Source organism: Oncorhynchus masou, chromosome 28 (genome assembly GCF_036934945.1).
Source record: "Oncorhynchus masou masou isolate Uvic2021 chromosome 28, UVic_Omas_1.1, whole genome shotgun sequence".
NCBI classification, from domain to species: Eukaryota; Metazoa; Chordata; class Actinopteri; order Salmoniformes; family Salmonidae; genus Oncorhynchus; species Oncorhynchus masou.
The window spans coordinates 34,599,492-34,620,115 of record NC_088239.1 but is presented as its reverse complement, the minus strand read 5'-3'; the positions used below and the strand labels follow the sequence as shown (position 1 = coordinate 34,620,115).

At 42.3% G+C, this 20,624-nt stretch overlaps 1 protein-coding gene across 1 annotated transcript in view; it reads right to left on the bottom strand.

Annotated features, from left to right (window-relative positions):
• The window catches only part of LOC135517530 (cadherin-18-like), a 377,846-nt gene that overhangs the window by 258,451 nt on the left and 98,771 nt on the right, over window positions 1–20,624 (bottom strand). The window contains exon 2 of the mRNA XM_064941920.1: window positions 9,766–9,839. The gene's annotated coding sequence lies outside the window, so the exon portion shown is untranslated. The remainder of the gene's footprint in view (window positions 1–9,765; window positions 9,840–20,624) is intronic.

Genomic DNA, 20,624 nt, shown 5'->3' with positions numbered 1-20,624 from the left:
TTGAAATGTGTTGCACTACACATTGCTTAGTAATGAACAATTTCCCACTGCCAGCGAAAATTCTCAGCTTGTAATTTAGTATGAACGTTATTATCCAATGCTTTCATAAGAAATGTACACATCCAATCATATGCTCCATTTATCAACTCTACACCGAGATGAGGGACACATGCTTGGAATAGAGACTTGATCATTTACAACACATCCGTATTATTGGCTACATTTCTCTTTGGTAACACGTTCCTGTGAAGCAGTATAAATGAATAGGGCCCGGTTGGGTCTCAGGCGGCAACATCTTCACCCTGAAAAGTGATGTAGTGGTGTCAGGTTGCGAATCTTGCCCTATAAAAGCCCTGCCTCCATCCATTCTCCTCAACCTTCTCCAGTCACTGATGCTTTATGTGCCTCCACTATGGGAACAAACTCAAGACAGGAGTGAGTGTGTTCATTTCATACTAAAACGGCAAAACCTCCCCAATTGACAATTACTCAAAGGATAAGGCAGCCAGCACTGAACTCGACCGTAAAGCATTTGTGCATATTTTTCACTTTCCATTTCTATTTTTTACTATATTGCATATCATTAGCTTGGAGAGATGTATTTCTGTGGTGGTAGTAATTCACAATTTTCAGATGGCAACTGTGTGTGTTTCACATTTAGAAATATGTTGGGTTGTTCAGATAGCTTGCTTTAGCTATCTGGGTCCATTCGGATATGCTTTCCCCTCTTGTAATTGAAACACATGAGAGGGTAGATAGTTATAACTCACATCTCCATATTTGTCTTGCCTATCCTACATCAGGAATTTACTCTGAGCATCATGCCGAAGGCTTCCTTCTTATTCCTTTTCTTTACGAACCAATAATGAACTGTTGATAAAGATTCAATAGAAAATTGATGAAGCTGATGATCACACCAGTGCAAAGTCTATTTGTTTTTAATTGGTGATAAATGGACTTGTGGATGGATACACAGTTCTCCGACACTGCAGCTCTAATTGCATCACTTCCTCTGAGTCTATTCACTCCTAACCTAATTGATCTCTGGACAGACTAGGGTTGTGTCCCTATGGGCCCTGGTCAAAAATAGTGCACTATGTAGGGATTAGGGTGTCATTTCAGAGGCTACCCATCAATTCAAGCAATGGTGTCATCCACCCCCCAAAAAGCGGGGACTCTGATGGCTAAATCCAATGTCAAAAGAGGAGAGTAGACTAGACATCACTTCAAATGTCAGTAATAACCAAATTCAGTATCTTGGAATTTGTTATGTGTATCTTGTGTATTTGTTTCATACACATTGATAAAATAGAGAAGACACGTGGCCCACCACTTTCAATGGATAGCCTATGACTCATCTGTACCTATTGGAATTGCACACTATAAAGGGGATGCACAGTAAGCTTTCAACACTGAAGCCACTCTGCCAACTACTATGGTTGGAGGCAGGAGAAGCTAAAATTGTATGACATACGCTTGAAATCTGTGAAAGGGTTTATCAACAGTTTGTTTGACACTTGTATGTTGCCATTTCGGTGCTTGCAAGGTGTCCATTTCTTTTTAAACACACAGCAACAGAGCAGATTTATGTGACTTGTTCCAGACCTTAAGGAGTCTCGATTGACATTGACAATTGTTTGTCTAATCATTGAGAGGATTATGGACTAAACCGTCAACTTAATTTAATAGCATCAATAAAGTACTATTTACGCTTATATGCCTCCAGAATACTGAAACACTTTTATTCTTATAGGCCCACCCAGTTATATACACTGAATCCCAACTGATACAGTACCTGCCTGTGTGGAATAGCAATACAGTAATATGCATTTCCTTTCCTTTTATTTACTCTGTCACATTGCTTTTAAATAAAATCTTCTGATTTCATTTACCTCTACATATGCATCTGCAGCAGAAAATGAATAGAATACTTAATTTCTTCATATTGTGGGAGACGGAGCAGTTCAATCTTGTTTCTAGGGAGTTGGCAGGCCCATACTGCCCTTATCATCACTGATGTATAAACTTCAATGTAATTTAATGAAAGCCATTTTCCTCCCCGCTGTGCTGCAGATAGCCGTGCTGCATTATGTTGAGCCCAATCTTTGGAAATCACAATTTCCAATACACAACAGTGATTGGTCCTGGATGCCAAGGAAAATACACATTTTCTTTCCTAGAAGCCATTTTCTTTTAACCTCCAGTTAACATGCACAGCCATGTCTTCCTTACCACACTACACGGCTAGAAGTATGTGGACACCTGCTCGAACATCTCATTCCAAAATCATGGGCATGAATATGGAGTTGGTCCTCCCTTTGCAGCCTCCACTCTTCTGGGAAGGCTTTCCACTAGATGTTAGAACATTGCTGCGAGGACTTGCTTCCATTCAGCCACAAGAACATTAGTGAGGTCGGGCACTGATGTTGAGTGATTAGGCCTGGCTCGCAGTCAGCGTTCCAATTCCTCCCAAAGGTGTTGGATGGGTTTGAGGTCAGGGCTCTGTGCCGGCCAGTCAAGTTCTTCCACAATGTACATGGGGGCATTGTCATGCTGAAACAGGAAAGGGCCTTCCCCAAACTGTTGCCACAAAGTTGAAGGAACAGAATCATCTAGAATGTTATTGTATGCTGTATTGTTAATTAAGATGTCCCTTCACTGGAACTAAGGGGCTTAGCCTGAACCATGAAAAACAGCCCTGGACCATTATTCCTCCTCCACCAAACTTTACAGTTGGCACTATATATTCGGCGACAGGTGTGGCTGAAATAGCCGAATCTACTAATTTGAAGGGGCGTCTACATACTTTTGTGTATGTTCCCAATTCATTCAAGAATATTTGCCCACATTTGGCTTTGGGGGCAGTACACTTTGGAGAAAATAGGTGTGTTCAATTCTAGTTAATACCATTACAGCTCTAATCAGAATGCAAGGCAATTAATACTTAGGGTGGATGACATCAACATCCTCTGTAAAAATGCACATAATTTGCATCTGATCACTTTAAACCAAAACAACTCTAAAACAAGGTCATATTAAGTCAAATTAAGGATTCTGAGTAGTTATTTATTTCACTCTTATTTTCTTAATTAGCATTAGTGTTACCCTACTCTTACAGGAGTCACATGTAAGAGGAGTTACTGACAGGATTACTAGAGTAAATCAGAAAGCCTCTAAGCTCCTGGACCTGTGTTGACGTTAGTGCTTTGAAATTCTGTGTTCTGTATTAGGGGTGGAGAAAAAAACACTATTGATGTATGTTTATGTTGGTTCTGCTACTATGATCTTAGTGAAGAAGAACTACTACACATTGTATTCAGCTTTACATACACCCTACTGATGGATTGTTTCCCTCGTCCCTCGCAAAAAAAGATAGCAGAAGCATCATGCCTCTAACCCATGAGCTATTATGTTAACAGTGGATTTAATCAAGAGGTCTCCTCCCATAGGTTTTGCCACAGATTTCCTCTCTCCCAGTCTTCCTAATGGCATCACTAATTTGATCCCTTTATCGTCCCACTTCTATCAATTACATTTCCTTTTAAGACTGTTAAGTCAAATCTAGACGTCCTACCCATTGAGCCGGAGCGTCTTTTAGTACAACACAGCTGCACTCTACTGCACATGCTTGTTGCGGAAATACTGACAGAATGTTCAAGGGTTGTTCAGGATGTGCAATAACAACTCACAAGGAAGCGAAGCAATTGAATGCCAATGTCCAAAACCTGCATTTCCAAAAACAAGGAGAGAAACTAAACAATATTTTCAATCAAAGTTAAACATTGACCACAGTTTACATCGTATCAGGGCCATGCACAGGGCCATTCCATTGCGACCAGGGCCATGCACAGACAGTTCGGGTGGCAGGTGCTCAAATCTCCCCTCCCGGTAGTTGGGGCTACCTGCCTCTGCTATTTTCTGCAACAACCCAATCACTCATCACACATGGTAAGCAAGTTGTGCCAGTCACTACTACTAACTAGAGATGACTAGAGATGATTGACATTGGGAAAAGGATGGACGATCAGCCGATTCATAACAAATGCAAGCTCGCTATGCTGTTGAAAAATATTTGTTTTTACTTGATTTGAGTTTATTCTGATTCTATGATCTGCCCCTTCCTAACAAATAGTCAAATTTCCCTATTCTGTGTTCCTGACAGTCGCATGACAGATCTAACATAAAGTAGCCTACTGCAATATTCAAACTCACCGCCCGTAGCCAGTGGACAATGCATGTAGAAGTCCACCAAGCTGCAAGGCCACATTTTCACAGGGCAGTTGAGCCCTAGGATTCTCTGCCTCTGACCCTATTACAGGGGCTGAGTCACCAGCTTACTAGTGCTCTTCCATGCCATCCTTGCGAGGGGTGTGTCCCGTTGTGCCAGGCTTTTTTGTGCTATACTCAATTTGAGTGGGCTGAGTCACTGACGCAATCTTCCTGTCCGGTCTTGTGCCCCCTTGGGCTCATGCGGTGGAGGAGATCTTTGTGGGCTATACTCAGCCTTGTCTCAGGGTAGTAAGTTGGTGGTCTGTTGATATCCCTCTAGTGGTGTGGGGATTGTGCTTTGGCAAAGTGGGTGGGGTTATATTCTGCTTGGATGGCCCTGTAGGGGGTATCGTCGGACGGGGCCACAGTGTCCCCCAACCCCCCTGTCTCAGCTCCCATTATCTATGCTGCAATAGTCTATGTGTCGTAGGGTTAGGGCCAATCTGATATATCTGGTGTCCTGTGTGAAATTAAATATGCTCCCTCTAATTATCTCCCTCTCACCCTCCCCTCCTGGAGACTCGGAGCCCTTGGACCATGCCTCTGAGCCCTTGGACCAGCCTGGTTCCTCTCCAGGTGTCTTCCTAGGTTCCAGCATTTCTAGGGAGTTCTACATCTGCATTGCTTGCTGTTTGTGGTTTTAGGCTGGGTTTCTGTATAAGCACTTTGTGACATCTGCTGATGTAAAAAGGGCTTTATAAATACATTTGATTTCATATCTGTGCCCGTGCCTGATTGGGACATTAGAATTATTCAGTGCCCATGGAGGCAACTGATGAAAAACATCAAACATGGTGAGTGATAAATGGTAAAAATGAGTGTCGTGGTGTGGCCTGGCACGACCCAGTGAGACCTGGTGCTGGGGGAAGAGTGGCAGAGTGGATGAGCCCACTCATCATTCCGCTGTTAGGATAATGGGAGACAGCCAGCAGCCTGTATTGATTCACTGCTGTCCTGAGCACTGTGTCTGTCTGTGTCCACAATACAAAACTAAACGACAAGGGACAGCAGATCTAAAAGGGGACAAAGGACACTCTTGTCTTTCTGTCTGATCATCTTTTGTCACTTCAAAACACTTAGCTACAAATCATCCCCTTTGAATCAAGGATTACCCACATTTAGTTTTTATTTCATTATCTGACCCCACTTATTGTTTCCTTTTCCGTTTTCTTATTATGAAGACTTAATTCGTTGTCAGAGGACCTGGCTCAGCGGGGAAGCATTTAACATCAGAAAATCAGGCACATTGGTGGCTGCCTATTTTGCAAACACAACAGCAAAGCAGCAGTGCAAGCCAAAGGGGCGTCCTTATTTACATCATTGGCCTTTCTGTCTGTGGAGCGAGCACGCCCCTTGCTATGTGATCAGACCACTGTGTGGTGCCTGAGAGACTGGGGCCCCTGCTGATCTACTTCCACTTCCGCAGAAACACAGATGACAATGTTTAAGGATGCAGCAGGGAGAAGGGATATGGGGAGAGAGAGATGGAGAAGGAGGGGGGAGGTAAGGGCTGAAGGGAAATAAAGAGAGAGAGAGAGAGAGAGAGAGGCCACTGCGCAAAAAGGGGTCTGTCTGTCTCCAGAGGAAAATGTATTTAAGCAATTACCTCTAGCATGGAATATAAAAAAATGAATATAATTGGTTAATGTAAATACCCCCCCAAAAATGCATGTCACAATCTGCTCCCTACTTTTGTTCCATAGCTTGGCCATTTGTCAGCTGTGGTGACACAGTGTGGCACACATATGAAAGGAGAAAGAGGAAAAGGCAAAGTAGGCAAATTATCAAGGGCAGGACTATAGGCTGCCTGACTTGAGCCTCCTGAGGAGAGGAGGTCACTATACCACACTACACCATCATGCCGGGTATGGCAGTTGTCCTTTTGCCTACTTGAAAATTATAAGCAACAATAATGCAGGCATCTGTTCACTATTAGGGACTAAGCAAATGGATGATGATTAAGGGTTGCCTCTTTAGCAACATAATTGAAATAAATTGTATAGGGAAATTGTGTAATTAACAATATGCTTGTGAAAGCTGCTCTCTTTTCTACAATGAAAGCTTGCAAAATATTGAAGGATTGAGCATGCAATGTACTAAAGAATTTATTTGCTGAGCTGAGTTGCCTCGACCTGCCTTTGATACATTTCATCAATGTATCAATGTACCCCTGTCCCTAATCTCTTTACCATTACAACCTCATCCTCAACTCACAGCCACATGCAACAATGGCAGAAACATGCAATGGCATTACGACCTCTATGATAATTGGGTGCACCATCATCAACATCGATGTACAGCCATGACCAATCTTCCAATTTCCTTTTTGATATAATCCTTACTTGCCAATAATGGAAGGATTTTATGATTAAACATTTATGAATGATCATATAAATCATTATTATGACTACAGTAAAGAAAGAAAGAGGCATTGTAAGCATTGATGTCCAGAGATGATATTCAGAATATTGGTCTACAATCAGGCAGGAGATTCTAACGTATTTTGACATATGATAACCGTGTATTTCTGCCTGTCAGAGATTTTATTTCTCATTCTGTTTCGCAGTCGCAATTCCACTTGATTTAATTCAATATGCATCTGACCTCAGGGGAGAACATTAGCCCCTTGAGGAGAATGCTGTCTCATGAAGTTTGGGGTTACGTCCGAAATGATACCTTATTCCCTATACGGTTTACTACTTTGACCAGGGCTCTGGTCAAAAGTAGTGCACTACAGTATATAGGGAATAAGGTGCCATTTGGCACGCAGACCTTGTCTTTACACTCTCCACACGATCAGAGATGGATCCTTAGAAAACACAGACGCACGCACACACGCATGCACAGTTCTCAGAAAAACAAAGTACTTACAGAATCATGCCTAGAGAAACACAGGCACACAAACAAGAACATAATGCAGAGCAAACATATACGTATACGGTGTACCACATCAAGGGAACAGTGGAGAGAGAGAGCGAGAGAGCAACGAAGGTGTGACGCATTCCTATGGCATCAGTGTTACATCCGCAATCAATGATAAATTGTGATCTTGTAGGCAGGACGTAACCTTCACACCCATTGAAGATGAATGGTCTAGCTAGAAAAGGCTATGACACAGCAAGTCATCATAGTGTCCCAGGGAAAATGAAACAAAAAATACAACCATACAGTCCTACCAAAGGGATGATTCATTTGTCTAGTTTGTCTTATATGCGGAGTAGTGCAGTTCAGCATTGTTCAGCACTGTTTGGCACAGGCACACAACACAATTCCCTACAAAGGCAAGGTTTACTACATGTGCTATACACATTCATCCATTATAAATCAAAGGGATTTGAGAGCCGCAGCCTGACTTTCTTTCGTCTTTGCCGATAAATAAATAAATAAAATGAAGATGAATGAATAATGCTACCATCTGTTAATGTCATTCTAACCAGCCATAAAGTTGATTTCTCGGGTCTACGTAGGCTGGAGTACACTCGTCCCCTTTACATTATGGTAGTTGTAATGGCTGCTATATTGCTGGTAATGCATATTTGGTTATCAGGTTCTTGCCTTTTTTAGCATTGATTGTCCTTTGTCATCTTACTTTCTCCTCTTGTAAACAGAACTAAACTTCTAGCGAATATGTTTTGTATTAGTAACCTAACTGGGTCTGGTCACACATGGTAATCAGTGGTGGAGTGGAGAGTAAATGCACACAAGTGCCTTGAACGCACATAAAATGCATCAGAAAATATGAGAAGCATTACTTTATTCGCCACAGTGATCAGCGTTTACCCACCTTTTATTTACCACTACATCACTGATGGTAATCATCCATTTAAACTGGTGAGATTACTCTTATTTGCATGTTGTAAAGCGTTGATTGTGATTCATAATGGTAATTTAGACATTCGTATGTCTTTGTCTGTTTTACAACACCTATCACTCAGCCCTTTTATGTCTAACACACACAATCACATGGCTGCAAAATGCCACTCCTCTAACGAGGAGAGCTATTTACAAACAGTGTGTTGAATAGATAACCACTGTGTTTTATGCAAAAACAAAACTGAATGTAAACTGACTGTTCTGATGCATTTCTGTGCTTTTATAATTACAAACCGTTTAGCCGCTATGACGACCTGGTATGTAAAGTATGTAATGCAAATGTTATAAAACACTCCTATCACCATGCAATCCTATCAAATGAGAGCGAAATTAAATTAAGTGGCATGCATAATTGTATTAACAAGACTGCATAGTATGTCTTTTTACTTAAAAAGGGGAATAAAAGGGCATTTAAAACCACAGTTGCCCCAGGCCTGTTTTTATTTCTCAGGCATTACTTCTCAAAGTGTGTGTAATTTCAATTAGTAGGTAGAATTATGCTGAAAAAAAGTAATTTCAGCTATAGGCTCAGTTTTACTTAGAGTATGTCCCTAGTATCTAGAGGAACAAAACTCCCATCTGAGTCCAAATTGGCACCCTATTCGCTATATAGTGCACTACTTTTGACTAGGCCCTATTGCAAAAAATACAGTGTAGGTAGTGTACTGTATATTCACCAATTTCCCCTTCGACTATTCATCGGATTCATGGTCAATATCTCACAGTTAAAGAATCATTAACTGTGTTTGTGTTTTGTTGGCCTTGCACATCCTGTACAAGCAGAGAGGGAAATTGGTGACAGTAGGTAGGTTTCCATTGACCCAGGTTCATTCGACAAAAGCAATGTCGTAAGAGAAATCATTGAGACATTTGTAATGGAAACTGTAATGTTAGGTTTTGCAAAAATAATAATAATAAATGGGTGTGACATCATAAAGTCCAGCTGTTTTTATCGACACAAGAAAGTTAAATGGAAACACACCCTAGCAGGCAAGTGTAGCATCTATTTTCTATGCAAAAGTTCTAAATGTCAACAAAAAAATCACTGGGCAAGTTAATGGAAACAGCAACTGTGTGCATAGCTATGAACCGGAACTCAACAGGTTAGGGTTATTTTATGCACGATGGAACAGTCTTCTACACCGAACAACACACACTGCATCACACCCATCAATACTGTTACTCCCAAGGCCTTGCTCTCGAATAAATAATTAAATCCACAGCCACACACAGCTACAGGGCAGATTTGTTTGCGTGAAAAGGTGCTCAGTTTTGGTTGTTAGACTGTATAACACTCACACTGTGAGACATGACCCCTCCACCTCACCATACACAGACACAGACGACACAGACACAGACACAGACAGACACGCACAGATACCCGCACGGACTTACAAACGCTAGTTATTGCCCTCACACACACACACACCTCTCTTTACCCCAAAGTGAACCGAACAGCGTCTAGACCAAAGAAATCAGCTTTGTACATTGGAGGCTACACATGTGGAGTGGACAAACAATACACACAATGGAAGCTTCAGTGCAGCTACTGTATCACACCCATCTGTGTGATATGTGCTTGTTAATTACTGCTATCACTTCTAGAAACATTAGACAGCTCACCTTGTTGTTTGGCACTGTGGACCCTCCTCACATAGATCAATGTCCTTGGTCTCCCAATAGTCACCACTTATCCTCTGAAAGAGAAAGGAAAAGATAATACTGTTTGTTATTGTTTTGACCATTGAAATGTCTCTAATGTGGAATACAGCTTTGAATCTGTGAGACACATTGCCACAAGACAACCCATTCCACTTGAAAACCTAGAAGCTCATAACTCAAGCAGGATAAATGCTTTATTATAGTGTCGTGTTCAATAGAACAAAATGATTAAACTCTGTTTCAGCATGGTCTTCGTCAGGAAGTACCATAAAACAAGCTAGAAGCTACCTAAATTAGAGGTTTTCAGAATTCAGTACACACAAGTTTTCAAAACATATGGAGGTAAAAGCCTATTTTTTGGCCAATTATTTCTTCGCAGTACACTGTCAGTTTATTATTGGTGACAACATCAATTTGCATCTCATTATAATCATGAAATAGACATCTGGCAGAATTAGAAGTTACTCAAATGAAAACTTTTTTTTCAGTGTTTATCAGCCCACGGTTATTTACACTGCTTTGGCTAAATTCCTTTCTCACAAATACTTGAAAGTAATCTAATTAAATTAAAACTAACAAAATAAACCCCTAATGGATTCTGTACAAGGAAGCCAAATCCACCTTCTACTGTATCATTTTTTTGTTTATTTTATTTTAATTGAGAATGTAAAACAAGGTACAAAACACAAACAGAAATATACACTTGATTAAGAATCATTGAGGTTAAATGCAAAAATAGTCTACGACTTATTTCCATTGTGGTCCTCATACTTTAGCTTCAACAATGTAAATTATCTCCTCTTTATTGGCCTGCATTACTCTACATGGTGGGCTAAATATACAGTAGGAATGGGGAAATTAAAAACACCTTTATCCGTTCAAGGACATATTCCGGTAAAGTCAACCTTGTCGTAATCTCATTGATTTTATGTGCATTCCCATGTAATATGTACAACGTTTTACTGTCCATGCATGAATCATGCAGCCCAAGCAGGCAAACACACACCTACACTGTTGTAATGTGTACGCTAAGAATCAGGAAGCAAGTACAGAGAGTAAATGTAATAAATAAATGAACATGGAGCAAAGCAAGAAGCACGAGTAGCGAACAGACATGAAACGTGTAAGCAGAAACAAGAACGCCTGAAGAAAAAATCAAAGGGAGTGAGAGATATAGGGGAGGTAATCAGGAAGGCGAGGGAGTCCAGGTATGTCTCATGAGGCACAGGTGCGTGTAACAATGGTGACAGTACCCCCTCCCAGTTGCGCGACTCTAGCCACAGGACGCCGGCCAGAGGGATGGTCCCGAAGACCAGGAGCAGGCCGATTGCTTCTGCTGAGGCGCGGGAACCTGTAGAGCCGGCTGAGGCATGGGAGCCCGACGAGCCGGTTGAGGCATGGGACCCCGATGAGCCATCTGAGGCATGGAAGCCTGACGAGTCAACTTAGGCTTGAGAGCCAGTCGACCCAGCTGAGGCATGGAAGCCTGGCGAGCTAGCTGGTGCATCCCCAGTAGCTTCGGCAATGGAAGCCTGACAAGCCAACCGAGGCTTGAGAAACTGTTCGAGCCAGGTGAGGCATGGAAGCCTGATGAGCTAGCTGAGGCATCCCCGGTAACTTTGGCAGCTGCCCTTGGACCCGACGTCACCAGTAAAAATGCAAAAAAAATGCATGTTGGTTCCCTTTGGTGAGGTGTTATTCTGTAACCTGTCTTCAACACCATGACCAGCTGGCACAACTGAGGACAGCAATGGAAGAGGATATTCGCAGTGTGCAACATCTCGAACATACCCGGGAGGTGTTGACGTCAACTAGCGGGGGATACTCTACACCCAGCGAGCCAACACAACAGCCCAATCAACAACGCGCTCAGGTCAGAGATGCCCGTTTGTCTCTCCCGGATAAATATGACGGCACCCATCTAAAAGCTGCACCCATCTAAAAGCTGTGAATTCCTACTTCAGTCCTCCCTCCACTTTACGCACCAGATGGGAGCCCGCACCAACGAGAGGTCCTAGTTTTTAAAAATGTTTTATTCAACCTTCATTTCAATATTCAAGTCAGTTAAGAACAAATTCTTATTTACAATGTCCGCCTACCGGGGAAGAGTGGGTTAACTGCTGTCATGACGCTGGCCTAGGGGAAGGTTTATGACAGTCATAAATACCTCCTTCCCCCTTTTTCCTCTCTACCGATGTGAAATTTGAAAACCCCTTGGTTAACATAGAGATTTTGGGAACATCAGAGGGTGGGGGGAAATGAACTATATTTTGGTAATCTGACCAATTGAACATATGCGGTGGTACTTAATGTATATGATGTCAGTTCGGTTGTCATCTGGGACATTCTCACCAATGATAGGATGACATAAACTCTACAGTGGAAAGTCTGCACATTGTAGTTATCGGAGTCACATGGAATTGTTGTTCAATTTAAATGTTTGAATATAAAATGATTGGTGAAGAGATTATTTTAGCTTCCAAATGAGAGATTTAGGTTTTCACTGCCCAAGGGAGCAGTGTTGTGCTCCAGAGGAGGACATTCTGGATCCCAACTTCATCTGTGATTTCCACCTTTGTCGCCCGGACCGGCCCTCTCCTCGTCCTTGGGGCTGTCCCTCTGGTTGGCGTCGTCCTGCGGCTGGAGCCGCATCTCAAGGGGGATACTGTCACGTCAACTCCTGCTCCTCGGCATTCAATGTCGCTGGTATACTAACCACCGGTCCTGGGATCCATCATTACACACACCTGGCATCAATCACTATGTGCACCTGCACGTCATAATGAGACACACCTGGACTCCAATACCTAATTTATTACCTCCCCTATATCTGGCTCTCCATTAGGTTCTTTATCCAGTTAGTTAGTTGCAGAACGACAGATTTGTACCTTGTCAGCTCGGGGGTTTGAACTCACAACCTTCCGGTGACTAGTCCAACGCTCTAACCACTAGGCTACCCGGCTCCCCTGCCTCTTGACCCTCAGTGCCTCTGATACAACTATGTACTAAACATTATGACACGTGCTCTTTCCATGATATAGACTGACAAGCCACTCATGCAGACCTTTGGAACTTCTACATTTTTTGTCATCTACAAGTCTAATAAATTCATTATGTATTTTAGACAGGTTTAAAGAAACATGATATGAAGAAAATGTAGCCAATTTCAGATGAACAGAATAGCATACGCCTTGTCCTTAGGTGAGACACTGATCTTGCTGCCATATGGCTGTAGGCAACACAAGTTAATTTAGCAGACAACAATAGAATTTGAATTTAGAATTTAGAATTAGAATTTGAACTGAATATTGCAGAAGTTTTTTGCTAGAGATTTCTGAGGGAGTGTGCACATGCGGCTAGTCTGTGTTGAGCGGTTAACAAAGTAACATGTCTTCCTATATGCTTAATTTAGAGTTATTTATGGCACTTTAGTTGTGATCAAAACATATAGCCAAACGTTTGTATTTTGTATGCAATCAAAGGCTGCATGATGTGAATCTAATGTTGATTTGAAAAAAGTTGCATGAATGGCATGAGCTCTGCTTCGTTATTTGTGCAGGTTGCACAGACTTCATCAGTCTCTCATTCACAATTTGAAAAGCACTTGATAATGCTTTGAATTTCCCACCGGCACCGCATTGTGTAGCCCTAATGCCACCTAAAAAAATCCATGCCTTTTACGGCCAGCGAACATTGTGCCCAAGGGCTGAATATAATAATTTTAATTCCCTTCTCCCAGCTGCTTGCTCTAATTCACCTCTCACTCACATGGATCTCTCAGATAGCTCACTTCTTATTAGCCAATGCCTGTCACGTGACCGGGTCTTTCTATCAGGCTACAAGTGAAGACATACACATCAGGGACCCAACTGCAAGTGTCCTTTTTTAATTCCGAGGCGCACATTGAAAATATTTTAACTGTCCACATTAACTTTTCATCAGCCAACATGTGAGTAAACCTAACAAACAGCAAAGGACTAGCCAATCAACTTTTGTACTATGGGGATAGTAGATTGACATGGGCTGTGAAGGACCTCGGCGTTACTCTGGACCCTGATCTCTCTTTTGAAGAACATATCAAGACTGTTTCAAGGACAGCTTTTTTCAATCTACGTAACATTGCAAAAATCAGAAACTTTCTGTCCAAAAATGATGGACAAAAATTAATCCATGCTTTTGTCACTTCTAGGTTAGACTACTGCAATACTCTACTTTCCGGCTACCTGGATAAAGCACAAAATAAACTTCAGTTAGTGCTAAATATGGCTGCTCGAATCATGACGAGAACCAAAAAATGTGATCATATTACTCCAGTGCTAACCTCCCTACACTGGCTTCCTGTCAATGCAAGGGCTGATTTCAAGGTTGTACTGCTAACCTACAAAGCATTACATGGCTTGCTCCTACCTATCTCTCTGATTTGGTCCTTCCGTACATACCTAGTTTTTCCTAGTCACCGTGCCTCTACACCTGCATTGCTTGCTGTTTGGGGTTTTAAGCTGGGTTTCTGTACAGCACTTTGAGATATCAGCTGATGTACAAAGGGCTATATAAACAAATTTGATTTGATAAAGCATAGCAATTCGACACATACAACAACACAGAGTTACACATGGAATAAACAAAACATAGTCAGTATTACAGTGAAACAAAAGAAAACAAAATGTGTATGGACAGTGAGTGCAAATGAGGTAAGATAAGGGAGTTAAGGCAATAAATAGGCCATAGTGGCGAAGTAATTACAATATAGCAATTGAAACACTGGAATGGTAGATGTGCAGAAGATGAATGTGCAAGTCGAGATACTGGGGTGCAAAGGAGCAAGATAAATAAACAATTACTGTATGGGGATGAGGTAGGTAGATAGATGGGCTGTTCACAGATGGGCTATGTACCGGTGCAGTGATCTGTGAGCTGCTCTGACAGCTGGTGCTTAAAGCTAGTGAGGGAGATATGAGTCTCCAACTTCAGAGATTTTTGCAGTTCGTTCCAGTCATTGGCAGCACGACCAAAGGAGGAATTGGCTTTGGGGGTGACCAGTGAGATATACCTGCTGGAGCGAGTGCTACGAATGGGTGCTGCTATGTTGACCAGTGAGCTGAGAAAAGGCGGGGCTTTACCTAACAGAGACTTGTAGATAACCTGTAGCCGGTGGGTTTGGCGATGAGTATGAAGCAAGGGCCAACCAACGAGAGCGTACAGGTCGCAATGGTGGGTAGTGTATGGGGCTTTGGTGACAAAATGGATGGCACTGTGATAGACTGCATCCAGTTTGTTGAGTAGAGTGTTGGAGGCTATTTGTAAATGACATCACCGAAGTCGAGGATCGGTAGGATGGTCAGTTTTACGAAGGTATGTTTGGCAGCATGAGCGAAGTAGGCTTTGTTGCGATATAGGAAGCCAATTCTAGATGTAATTTTGGATTGGAGATGCTTAATGTGAGTCTGGAAGGAGAGTTTACAGTCTAACCAGACACTTAGGTATTTGTAGTTGTCCACGTATTCTAAGTCAGAGCTGCCCAGAGTAGTGGACGGGTGAGCAGCTGCTGGCAGGGATCCGTTGAATAGCATGCATTTAGTTTTCCACAGAAGGAAGGTTGTATGGCATTGAAGCTCGCCTGGAGGTTAGTTAACACAGTGTCCAAAGAGGGGCCAGAAGTATACAGAATGGTGTCGTCTGCGTAGAGGTGTAGCAGAGAATCACCAGCAGCAAGAGCAACATCATTGATGTATACAGCGAAGAGAGTCGGCCCGAGGATGGAACCCTGTGGCACCCCCATAGAGACTGCCAGAGGTCCGGACAACAGGCCCTCCCATTTGACACACTGAACTCTATCAGAGAAGTAGTTGGTAAACCAGGAGAGGCAATCATTTGAGAAACCAAGGCTGTTGAGTCTGCCAATAAGAATGTGGTGATTGACAGAGACGAAAGGCTTGGCCAGATCGATGAATACGACTGCACAGTAATGTCTTTTATTGATGTCGTTTAGGACCTTGAGCGTGGCTCAGGTGCACCCATGACCAGCTCTGAAACCAGGTTGCATAGTGGAGAAGGTACGGTGGGATTTGAAATGGTCGGTAATCTGTTTTTTAACTTGGCTTTCGAATACCTTAGAAAGAAAGGGTAGGATAGATGAAGCAAGGGCAATTTGTAGCAATTTGGGTCTAGAGTGTCACTCCCTTTGAAGAGGGGGATGACCACGGCAGCTTTCCAATGTTTGGGAATCTCAGATAAATCGAAAGAGAGATTGAACAGGCTTGTAATAGGTGTAGCAACAATTTGGGCAGATAATTTCAGAAAGAGAGGGTCCAGATTGTCTAGCCCGGCTGATTTGTAGGGTCCAGATTTTGCAGCTCTTTCAGAACATCGGCTATTTGGATTTGGGTAAAGGAGAAATGGTGGGGGCTTTGGCGGGTTGCTGTGGAGGGTGCCGGGCAGTTGACCGGGGTAGGGGTAGGCACGTGGAAAGCATGGCCAGCCGTATAGAAATATTATTGAAATTTGGTGGTGACAGTGTTTCCTAGCCTCAGAGCAGTGGGCAGCTGGGATGAGGTGATTTTATTCTCCATGGACTTTACAGTCTCCCAGAACTTTTTTGAATTAGTACAACAGGATGCAAATTTCTGTTTGAAAAAGCTAGCCTGTGTATATTTGTTCCTAACTTCCCCGAAAAGTTGCATATCACGGGGGCTATTCGATGCTAATGCAGAATGCCACAGGATGGTTTTGTGCTGGTCAAGGGCAGACAGGTCTGGAGTGAACCAAGGACTATATCTATTCCTAGTTCTACATTTTTTGAATGGGTCATGCTTATTTAATATGGTGAGGAAGGTACTTTTAACCTCTTGAAACTCCCCATCCCGGATCCGGGATTGTGACTAAGCCTCAGGCTCATTAGCATAACGCAACGTTAACGATTTCTGAAAATCGCAAATAAAATTAAAATAATGCGTTTGCTCTCAAGCTTAGCCTTTTCTTAACAACACTGTCATCTCAGATTTTCAAAATATGCTTTTGAACCATAGAAATTGACTAATTTGTGTAAGAGTATGCAAAGCTAACATAGCATTTTGTGTAGCATGTAGCACGCAACATTTTCACAAAAGCCAGATAACCAAATAAATAAAATCATTTACCTTTGAAGAGCTTCTGATGTTTTCAATGAGGAGACTCCCAGCCACATACCAAATGCGCAGTGTTTCCTGAAAGCGTCTGTGTGTAGGAGAAATCGTTCCGTTTTCTACATTGCGCCTGGCTACCGAAACGAACCGAAAATGCAGTCACCTACAACGTGAAACTTTTTCCGGATTAACTACATAATATCGACCGAAACATGGCAAACGTTGTTTGGAATCAATCCTCAAGGTGTTTTTTCACATATCTCTTCATTGACATGCAGTTCATGGAAGCTTGCTTCTCTCTGTGCCCCATGGAAAAATACTGGCAGGTGACTTTTGCGCACCAATTTCGGCGCAGGACACCGGGCGGACACGTGGTAAATGTGGTCTCTTATGGTCAATCTTCCAACGATCTGCCTACAAATACGTCACAATGCTGCAGACACCTTGGGGAAACGACAGAAAGGGCAGACTCATTCCTCTTGCGTTCACAGCCATATAAGGAGATCATGAAAGACAGAGCCTCAAAAATCCTTGTCATTTCCTGGATGCCAAGTCATCTTGGTTTTGCCTGAAGCTCACGTTAAAGGGCACGCACAGAGAAGATATTTGTATTTCTGGACACGTCAGAGTGTTTTCTTTCGAACAGTAGCAATTATATGCATAGTCGAGCATCTTTTTGTGACAAAATATCTTGTTTAAAACGGGAACGTTTTTCTTCCAAAAATGAAATAGCGCCACCATAAGTGTAAGAGGTTAAAGAATAGCTAGTCATCATCTACTGATGAGGTCAATGTCATTCCAGGATACCCCGGCCAAGTCGATTAGAAATGCCTGCTCGCAGAAGTGTTTTAGGGAGCGTTTGACAGTGATGAGGGGTGGTTGTTTGGTCGCAGACCCATTACGGATGCAGGCAATGAGGCAGCGATCGCTGAGATCTTGATTGAAAACAGCAGAGGTGTATTTGGAGGGCGAGTTAGTTAGGATGACATCTATGAGGGTGCCCGTGTTTAAGGATTTGGAGTTTTACCTGTTAGATTCATTGATAAATTGTGTGAGATTGAGCGCATTAAGCTTGGATTGTAGGATGGCCGGGGTGTTAAGCATGTCCCAGTTTAGGTCACCAAGTTGCACGAGCCTAGTAGCACGAAGCTCAATCAATTCACATATTGTATCTAGGGCACAGCTGGGGGCAGAGGGAGGTCTATAGCAAGCGGCAACAGTGAGAGACTTGTTTCTGGAAAGGTGAATGTTTAGAAGTAGAAGCTCAAATTGTTTGGGTACAGACTTGGATAGTAATACAGAACTCTGCAGGCTATCTTGGCAGTTCTATCTTGCCAGAAAATGTTATAGTTAGCAATGGAGATTTCAAGGTTTTTGGTGGTTTTCCTAAGCCAGGATTCAGACACGGCTAAGACATATGGGTTAGCAGAGTGTGCTAAAGCAGTGAGTAAAACAAACTTAGGGAGGAGGTTTCTAATGTTAACATGCATCAAACCAAGACTTTTACAGTTACAGAAGTCAACAAATGAGAGCACCTGGGGAGTGGGAGTGGAGCGAGGCACTGCAGGGCCTGGATTAACCTCTACATCACCAGAGGAACAGAGGACAGTAGGATAAGGGTACGGCTAAAGGCTATGCAAACTGGCCGTCTAGCACGTTCAGAACAGAGAGTAAAAGGAGGTTTCTGGGGATTGTCGATATCGGCGGGGTTCCGTGCCCCGTACCGGCAGTAGAAGTGGTCCAGATATTGTAGCCCAGGAGTGAGCCGGGAGATGGGTCTAGCATTGGCTAGCCCCAGGCTAGTTGGTGCTAGCACCGGGACGCGAAAGTTAGCCAGGAGTAGTCAACCCGGGTTGCGGTTAGCTAGCTGTGATGATCCAGATGAAAAGGTTCAGAGTTTGTGGTAGGAATTCGGGGATATGGAGAGAAAAATAGGTCCGTTATCCTGTGGTTTGAAATGCGTTGTACGAACTGGCAAGAGCTTTCAGAGCAAAAGGTTAGCTGATGACCGCTAGCAGTGGTTAGCTGACTGATTGCTGGTAGCTAGTTTCAGTTGAGTATTCCAGTTCGGAGGTAAATAGAAATACTTTAGGAAAAAAAATGGATCCACACCACATTGGGAGAGGCGGGTTGCAGGAGAGTATTTTGAAGTTGAGGTTTAGGAAAAATATTTAAAAGAACGCGAAGAAAAAGTTATACAGTATACACATGGGACGAGACAGGACAAAGACGTCTGACTGCTACGCCATCTTGGAGTGTGTGGGCTAGGCTACATGAGGTGCGCGACTATGATTTGAAAAAGTTGCAATAAAAGGCATGTGCTGTTTCTTGCATTACTGCACACAAGCTGGGTATTATTCACAAGTGATAGGCTAATATTGTCACCCATCGGAATGTTATTGATTTAATCTAGTCTTAATAACATATACTAAATAATATATGTGTGAAATGTGTTTTAATTTAGATTGGACCACTATCATGCACCTGTCTCACAACAGGGGCAAGGGAAAAATATGTAATCTGTGCACTTAAATAGCGAATGGAGGACGCTTTTCCAGCGGTTCATTTTCATGCCAGCTAGGCTATTCTCCTAATATTAGGAAAGTTGAGAAATAAATATAGTATGCTAGCCTATAGAAAGCTAATGTGATCCTCCTCTTTTTAATAGAGGCCATCACTCTGTTTTGCACACATTTGCATATGCAAAAATATTCTTAGAAATATTTAACCTCCACACATTAACAAGTCCAATAGCTCAAATGAAAGATAAACACCTTGTTCATCTACCCAGCGAGTCAGATTTCTAAAATGTTTTACGGCGAAAACATAGGACATATTTATGTCAAACCACCACAATGACACAGACGATATGTAGCCATTTTGTCGAACAAAAGATGCAATCACAAACGCAGGATTAAAAGAAAAATAATTCACTAACCTTTTGAAAATCTTCATCAGATGACAGTAATAGGACATGTTACACAGTACATTTATGTTTTTTTCAATAATATGCAATTTATATCCATAAATCTCCGTTTACATTGACGCCATGTTCAGAAAATGCTAAAAAATGTCCGGAGAAATTATAGATAACTCCGCCAGATAACGCCAGATAACAGCAATACACATCATAAACTTTGACTAAATATACATGTTCTACATATAGCTAGAAAGATACACTGCTTCTTAATGCAATCTCTTTGTCACATTTCTTTTTAACGTTACAGGAATCGTTTACTATTCAATAATCTGAGACGGCGCTCAGACATAAGCAATATTTCTACGTTATGTTGGAGTCAACAGAAACACAAAATTACAACATAAATATTCCCTTACCTTTGATGGTCTTCGATCAGAATGTAGTGGAAGGAGTCATACTTACCCAAAACATTGTTTGGTTTCAAGTCGTGTGTCTTTGTATTAGCATATGCGACAAGTTCCAGCTGAAATGCATCCAAAATGACTTTTGGTCCCGAACAGTTGCGCATCAAAACTTCAAAATGACATATTATATGTCGACTAAACTGGTCAAACTAAGTGCAGAATCAAGCTTTAGGATGTTATTAGCTTACAAAACAATTGGCGATTCAACCGGACAAAAGTAATTCCTCTCAGACAATCTGGAACGGAGGAATGACTGTGTACAATTCGCGCCAGAACGCACATCTAATTTCTCGCGACACCCACTCTTTTGCCTGC